Here is a 7493-nt window from a genome sequence, read left to right on the forward strand (position 1 = left end):
ATGTCTGCTGCTACTCTGGTGTGTTTGCTTTTCGAGTCTTTTCCAGGGTCTATCCTAGGAAAAAAGGTAGGTGCACATTAGCCAACCATTTCCTTTCCCCAGTAACTGAGGGTGCTGTGGGAAACACAGCTGTGTTGTAAGGGCAAAGCTGAAACACGTTGCTACATTCATGTGTACATATATTTTTCCTTCTCATAACATCATTTCAAAAGCTGAAGGGATCAGCGTGTTCTTGTTTGCCTTGTCCTCACCCAAGAGATGATGAAATGATCTCTGCTTTCAGAAGGAGTTGTCCCACCCTTGGTCTGAGGTGCTTGGATCTGGAGCTGAAAGCAGTCTAGATTGGCAGCAGGACATCTGTGGTTAGTCCAGTTGTTCACATGGACTACTGGGAGTTGTGTGCCCATGGGAGATGGAGTATCCCTGCTTTCCTTTTCATCCACACATATTCCTGGGGATTACTGGGAGAGAGAGAGGCCAGTCCTGGTTGACAAAAAGTCAACAGCGGAGGATTTGCTCTTCTGTCAGTGGTTCAAACTTTGCCTGATGCTCTGTGGAGTTGCTAACAATCATCCCAAACCCTCTGATGTGAATGCAGAGCCAAAGCCATGCCAGTGGAAGCAGGAGTTTGAGCAATCCAGCTTCTCACTCTTTAGTGGTGGTTGATGAGCTGGAAGTAGTCCAGGGCTAAGCATCTCCCACTTTACCTGAGGAGGGAATGCAGTGTGATTCACAACCATAGACACTCTTTGCCAGTTTTCTGATCTGGATTTGAACTAGATAATGCTTTTGTATTATACAGCACAGGGTCACTCTGCCAAAGAGTAAGTGGAAATATGTTAAAGCTTGCTTACCTCAAGGGTTGTCATCCTGCAGTTGTTTAAAACTGAAGTGTTTTTAAATTGCTGTCAACATTGCCTGTATGCTTGGCTCAATCAGAACTGAACTGTGCTGTCACAGAAATTAGTCAGGGGACCACCCAGTTCTTTTCCATACCATTCTTTGTATAATTCTATGTAGTAATACACTACACTTTTATTGGGCAAAATCATAAATGCCCCAAGTTAAAAGGGACATGCTGCTTCTGTTCTGTGGCTTAAAAGGTCTTACTCTGAAAGCTATTACATATATGCTTTTTAATTTCAGAATTTTCCTGCTGCAGGCAAGCAAAATCCACTGCTCTTTTGCTGCCCCCTCTTTGCACTGTAACAAATGAAGGATTTCAATTAAATAGGTGGTATCTTTAATGTCACTTAGCTATGCTGTGCATACTTGGCATGGTGATCTGTTCCTTTCACCTTCTACATAATGTTGAGGGGGAACCCAGATTTCCTTTCTTAAAACTCTCACTTAAAAAGTGGCTGCTGTTCTGCATTGCAAATGGATACATTATTTGCTATTGGCTTTTACCCCTGGTCTTTCCAGTCGTAATTGCTGGATCATTCTCTCACTCTGGGGTGCTAAAATCTCATGTGGCCTGGATCGTACGTTGAAAGCGAATAAATGAAATTCAGAATTTGCTCTGTAAAGACTTTTTTTGTTAATGCTTACTGTAGTGTAGTATGCTATATAAGCACAGGATGTCAAAAGCAGACATAGAGAATGTGTATTTGATTTCAGCTCTATCATGAAACAACCTACATATTTGTTCTTTGGTTTTGCACATACGAGTGCTCCATGGGGAGAAAATTATTACCGAGTTCTCCCAAAACTGTTTATCTGTGAGTCTCTGCCTTGCAGCATACATATATTGAGAGGGGAAAATAATTTTATTCTGTTTGACAAGGTTTTGTTGGTCTGATGCAGGGTAAGGAAAAGGCTTCAGGCATGTTATTTTTGGAAGAGCAGTATCCATTTATACTGGTGGTGTTACTGCACAAAGATGATTCTGATCACTCCTCCCTGTTCTCTGTGAGGAGTGGAAAGCAGATGCAGACGTTTTGTTAAAAAGCTGAAAGGCAAGTGGGAAGATACTAAGGCAATATAAATTCATTGCTGTCCTGAAAACAGCAAGACAATGCAAGACTGTATTTTTACTTACAGTGCTTGGCACTGCAAAGTATTACATTTGTCCCACATTGCTTCAGTGTGTTTTCCCTGTTGACAGAGGACTGTAATGTTAAGATGATAGTATCAGTGTATAGTTGTAAGACTAATGAGAATGGTGATTCACCAGATTTCTTGAACAGTTATTGGTAACTAATGCTAATGAAGGCACATGTTACCTTGGATAGTGTTCCCTGTACCTGTGCTAGTCTGTTCATAACCCTCTCTAAAGCTCACGCCACTGCAGTGTGGCCCACATCTCCCTTTATAATTGCCACGTTAGCTAGCACAAAATTTTTCTGCACTTCTTAACAATGCATAGCCATGCATACTGTAACACTTCATATTATTAATGGAAATATTAACATATTTTGGTTAAGAGACCTAGAATGTTAAGTTAAACTCAGCTTTATTTTCATATCCAGTAATCTATTTACATATTTTAACAAGAAAAGTTGGCCTAGAAGCGTCTTCTGATCTTGATGCATGAGTAGAGTGACTTCAAAAGAAAAATGTTCCTAAAAGGAAATCCACATTTATCTATTTTTAATATCAAGTTGAACTACTTTTACAGAATGCAGCCTTTACGGGTGGAGTTCTGGGGCTGATCTAAGCTGATTTTAGGTCTGGCTGAGGACAAAGGGGGTCAATGCCCCCTCAGCCTCCCTTCTGGCAAGGGTTTCTGCTGAGCCTGTTGTTTTCTGTGGTCCCTCAGTGAAACCATTTGGCCTGTTAAACTGGCAAATAACAAACCCAGAAAAAAACAGAATCTAGGAGCAGCAAGGGGCAAAATGAAGAAGGAACATATGGGACTAGGAAACAACTCATTTCCTACTAAATCTTGCTCAGAGCTGGTCCCCAGGTAGTTTTTCTTCTTCCTCCACAAGTGATGCTCCTTCATTTGCTTGCAGGTAGTTCTTTTTTGTTGCAAAACACTTGGCTTTCTAATGGAAATATATAAAAAATATTAAATAAGATGCGTTATTAAATATAAGATACAAAGGAGGTAAATAAAATGTCATCATGGCCATTAGTACTGCCTGTTCATAAATAGAGCATGGACAGTAAAAAGAAATACTCATTAACTTAAACACACACTGCTTTCAAATGGCAAATACCCGTGTCAATAGTGTAATTAGAAACTGAAAAAGCAAGGTGGATGTCTCTCCAGTTCTTTCCATGGACATATCTATATAGCAAGGTGAAGATCTGAAAGCTGTTGTAATTATTTATGCTTTATTGCCATCAAGAAGGGCAACTAATAGCTAGCAGCAAGGGTTAGCAGCTCATGTGAGAGCTATGAAAAGCCTTTATACTCTTGCCTTTCACAGCTGTTGTTGCTCATGTTATCTACATACAGTTTGTACAGATACATATGCTGCAGTTGTTCATTTCAAACTCCTGTCCTGTTCACAAAATGCATTTACTGTGGTTCATAGAGCACATTTGCAGGTACCATGGCGAGGCAGGACTCTTCTGTGTGCCACAGCTGAAACCAAATGGTTTTTTGAGAGGCAGGTAAAATGCATGGTTTGGATTGTTTATTTTTTTCCCCCCTCCTAGCATCCCTCCTCCTTCTTAGTGTTATCTGGATGCTGATTTTGCACTATTTTGGAACTGCCTGCTTTCTGCTTGACTAGGGATGTTAACACTACATTATACATGACTACTTCTGACCTGGACAAAACCATAATCTTGCCTTATCTGAAGTCATTCTTATGGATTATGATAAATACTGTTTGTTTTTCACAATAAATGATTTCACACTTGGCTGTGCAATTAGCCTGCCATTTTTATTTTTTTTCTGTATAGAATAAAAATTTGTTCCATATTTCCAATTGTTCATGTTTTTGTTCTTTAAAATAAATCTGGTAATGTGGTATAATTAAACCTACCTTGCAGTGTGGGGGGAGAAATCTGAAAGATTAGTGAATCATGTCAGAGGTCATGTCATTCCTCTAAATTCCTGAAAACATATTTTTATGTGGTAATAGGATTAATATTGTTAGGCTTCCCCCCTCCCCTGTATTACTAGAAGCCTGAAAGGGCTTAACTATAACTTGCCTGTGAAGTATTTCCTTATCCTAGAGTGAAAAATGTTTTCAGGAACATCTCGAAATGGTGTGATTTCCAGCAGCTAAACAGTGAGGATGATGGACCTAAGTTTGAGGTTCTCCTCTGGGTTTGGCCATTAATGTGCTTTCTGCCCACTGTGTCCCTTGTGACTGAAATCTCTCAAAGTCACTACAAGCCATGGACTCAGTCCTAAATTCCTCACACCACTGACTGGTAGTTTTTGTGTGTGAAAGGGTATTGTGTACAGGATTATTTTCCCCCCTAATGGGAAGTGTGGTCACTCCTGTGCTAGAACATGTTCAGCAGTGGCTAAATAGCAAAGATTAATGCAGTGAGGCAGTTAAAAGAGGGAAGCAACCAAATCTAGTTAGTTTTACTTATTAAATCTAATGCAGATACAGCTTGTTTTTGCACTGTGAAATAAATCTACTCAGGAGGATGTCTTCCTACAAAAACTTCTGTGGAATTCTTAATAGCCACAAGTGGTCACAGCTTTGTTTATACATCTCATCTGAAATCTGGAAAGTGTTCCTATAATTAAGTTTAAAAAAAGGGAGCATGTTGGGGGAAAGGAAGAGAGAATAGCCTGAGAATATCCGTTGAGGCAAATGTCCCGAGACAATCAGATTTGTTCTCAGAGATGAATGTGTATTATTTTAAAGGCCAGAAGAAACATGTCTACCCACTCTGTGTATGGGTGAGGAGAGTTTTGTTTAGTTCTAAGCCTTGCGTTGTATAAATGCCTTTACACTTGCAAGATGTTTCAATTGCAGCAAAATTAAATTCCATCTACTTGAACATTGCTCAGAATGAAAATACTTAAGACCGCCAATTTGGGGCTGACAGAGAAGAAGGAAAATATCTATCTTTATGAAACCAAAAAGTCAGTTGGGCAATGAGAGTCAGGGAATTGTGTTGCTTTGTAAGGTATCATTAGGTATTGTTAGATGTTTGTTTTCTGCTGGCTATGGATTATATTGCTGTATCCTCTTGAAAGTCTGCAAGTCAGTTGAAGTGGTTGAGTGAGGTTGCTTTACACCTTGGCCAGTGACTGCCAATCAAAAGGTTAGTAAATAAAAAAAATCCAACATTTAAACACAGGAGTTTTGGTTCATATAATACAATTGGAGAAAGAGCTGGAATAGATTTAATTTTTGCTTCTGAAAAAAAATGATATTGTCAGGGCTATGGACTTGGAAAGTACTATATTTCTGTCTCCCATTATGGGATTTACTCCTAATTTTCACTAACCTGTGGGACTTTTTACAAGTTGATCTGTTGCAGTCCTCTCTCCACTTGGAAGACTTTTCTTTTGCCTACTTGCTCAAAAATGTTTCTTGCGTCTTCATAAATGTCAGCATTCTGGGCTAACACTCTTGTTTGGCTACTATTTAGGAGCAGAATGTAGAGATTTAAATGTTTTCTAGGTGTTTTTGAATCAATGAGGGATCAATGAGAAAGAAAGAATAATCGATGTGAAAAACACAGATCCTTACTTTTCCCTACTTGTAAAGGTTTAATTAATTGTGGGTATCCAGGCACATCCTCCAATATTAGTATTTCAAAAGCCCTTATTGAAATACAGAAATATTGCTTAATTTTGTTTTAAGACAGAGAATTCAAACAACTGGGACCCTGGAGCAGACTCTCTCAGTCCCTGAAGTTGCAGGCTGTAATGCCACGGGTAGACTCTAAAGAACCTTTTTTCTGGGGAATTCCTTTTCCAATTGATATGTTTTCTCATCAGCATGAACAGCTCTGGAGATGGGAGGCAGTGATGAGACACAACCAACAGAAGGATGAGAATAAGGCAGACTTCTTCAATATCTTGCACTCATGCCAGTTTATGGTGACAATAGGACAGTGCACTGAGGGATCATCCTGACAAGTCAGTCATTACTTCTCTGCTCTAGTGTGAGTGGAAGTAAAATACCAATAGTTTCTGGAAGCTGAGCAGTACTGTAATCCTCACTCAGTTGTATCCTGTATCTTTTATCAATAGATACTGGAATCTTTGTGCTCTGTTATTAATCCTGTTATTTAAAAATGTTGCATTAATGTGCAGTTTTCTGCAACTGCTGCCTTCTGAGTGCTCTCCACGTGCAGAATCTTCTTTTCCAGGAGGCTTTTCTTGTCTTTTGATACTTGATGTTATTTCTTAATGCAAAAGGCAGTCTCACTCCATTTAGTTTATTTCCTTGTCGTCTAACAGCGTAATTAATTACACTGTGAGTGTTGTGTCTCTGTGGCTGTGATCAGAGGAAAGGGAAAAACACAGCAGTCCCGGGTACTGCAGCAGAAGGATTGAGGTGATTTCTGCTCTTTGGTGGTTTGCTAGAGCACAGAAAACTGTCACAGTTCATGTTTATTTCAACTAGTAATTTTGCTTCAGATATTTCAAACCTGTCCCAGAGAGCTTTCACTGCGTGGTAGCACAAGGGAGAAGAAACTGCAGCCCCACTGTTCTGCTTTGGGAAGAGTTTGGGATAGCAGCTAATCCAGGGATTTTGTAATTTGGAGAAAAATGAAACACCATCTCTGAATTGTAAATATTTAATCCTTAAAGATTATTTTCTGTTTGGGTTCTGATTAGTATTCCCAATTGCCAACGAAGGTGGGAGTTACCAAAATGTCTGCTGTAGCAAAAAGTTTAAAAATGAAGAACTCTTACTAATACTGGTACTGCAAATTTTTAATCTAATTTCGTCTACTGATGTAATACTGCAAAAATGCTCTAAGGATACTTGAGTGCACTTCCTGACTAAGAGAGTGATTGATTATACACAGTTTGCCTTTTTAATAATCAAGACTGGATAGCAAAGTTCGTTTTTTTAAATGTTTAAATAATTGGAATATTTGTGGTATGTGTATGTACATAGTGTGCATATGGTCGTAACAATCTCTTGAGTTTTGATGTTTTAAGGTCTTAGAGTATACATAGAAGCCAAAGATGTGATGCAGGCACGTGTATTTATAAGGTTTGATGTGAAAAGAATCTTACTGGTATTTGCATGCAAATAATTTTTAGGAGTGGGTAGATTTCTGATGAAGGGAAAAAGCAGGTAAACATACTGAAATCTGTGTTTTGTTCAACAGGAGACTGTCATTTCCTAAACTGGAAGTAATTGGATTATGTTTGTATCTGGAGTAGTTAAATTAGATCATTTGCCATAATTACTTAATGTCTAGCAAGGTCTGATACCATTTGGATTTTATGTTTTAATTTGAATCCTGAAAGGAAAGGAGGTCAACCACTCTTTGTTGAAAATACTAACAATACTCTATTTTTAAGATTTAAACAGAGACTGTGTTTCAAATATGGTTTTTAAAGTCTCTTGTAAAGCTGAAGCTTTGCTTGTAATGCCATTTCT

Source organism: Chaetura pelagica, unplaced genomic scaffold (assembly GCF_000747805.2).
Source record: "Chaetura pelagica isolate M959 unplaced genomic scaffold, ChaPel_1.0 scaffold138, whole genome shotgun sequence".
In the NCBI taxonomy this organism is placed as follows: domain Eukaryota; kingdom Metazoa; phylum Chordata; class Aves; order Apodiformes; family Apodidae; genus Chaetura; species Chaetura pelagica.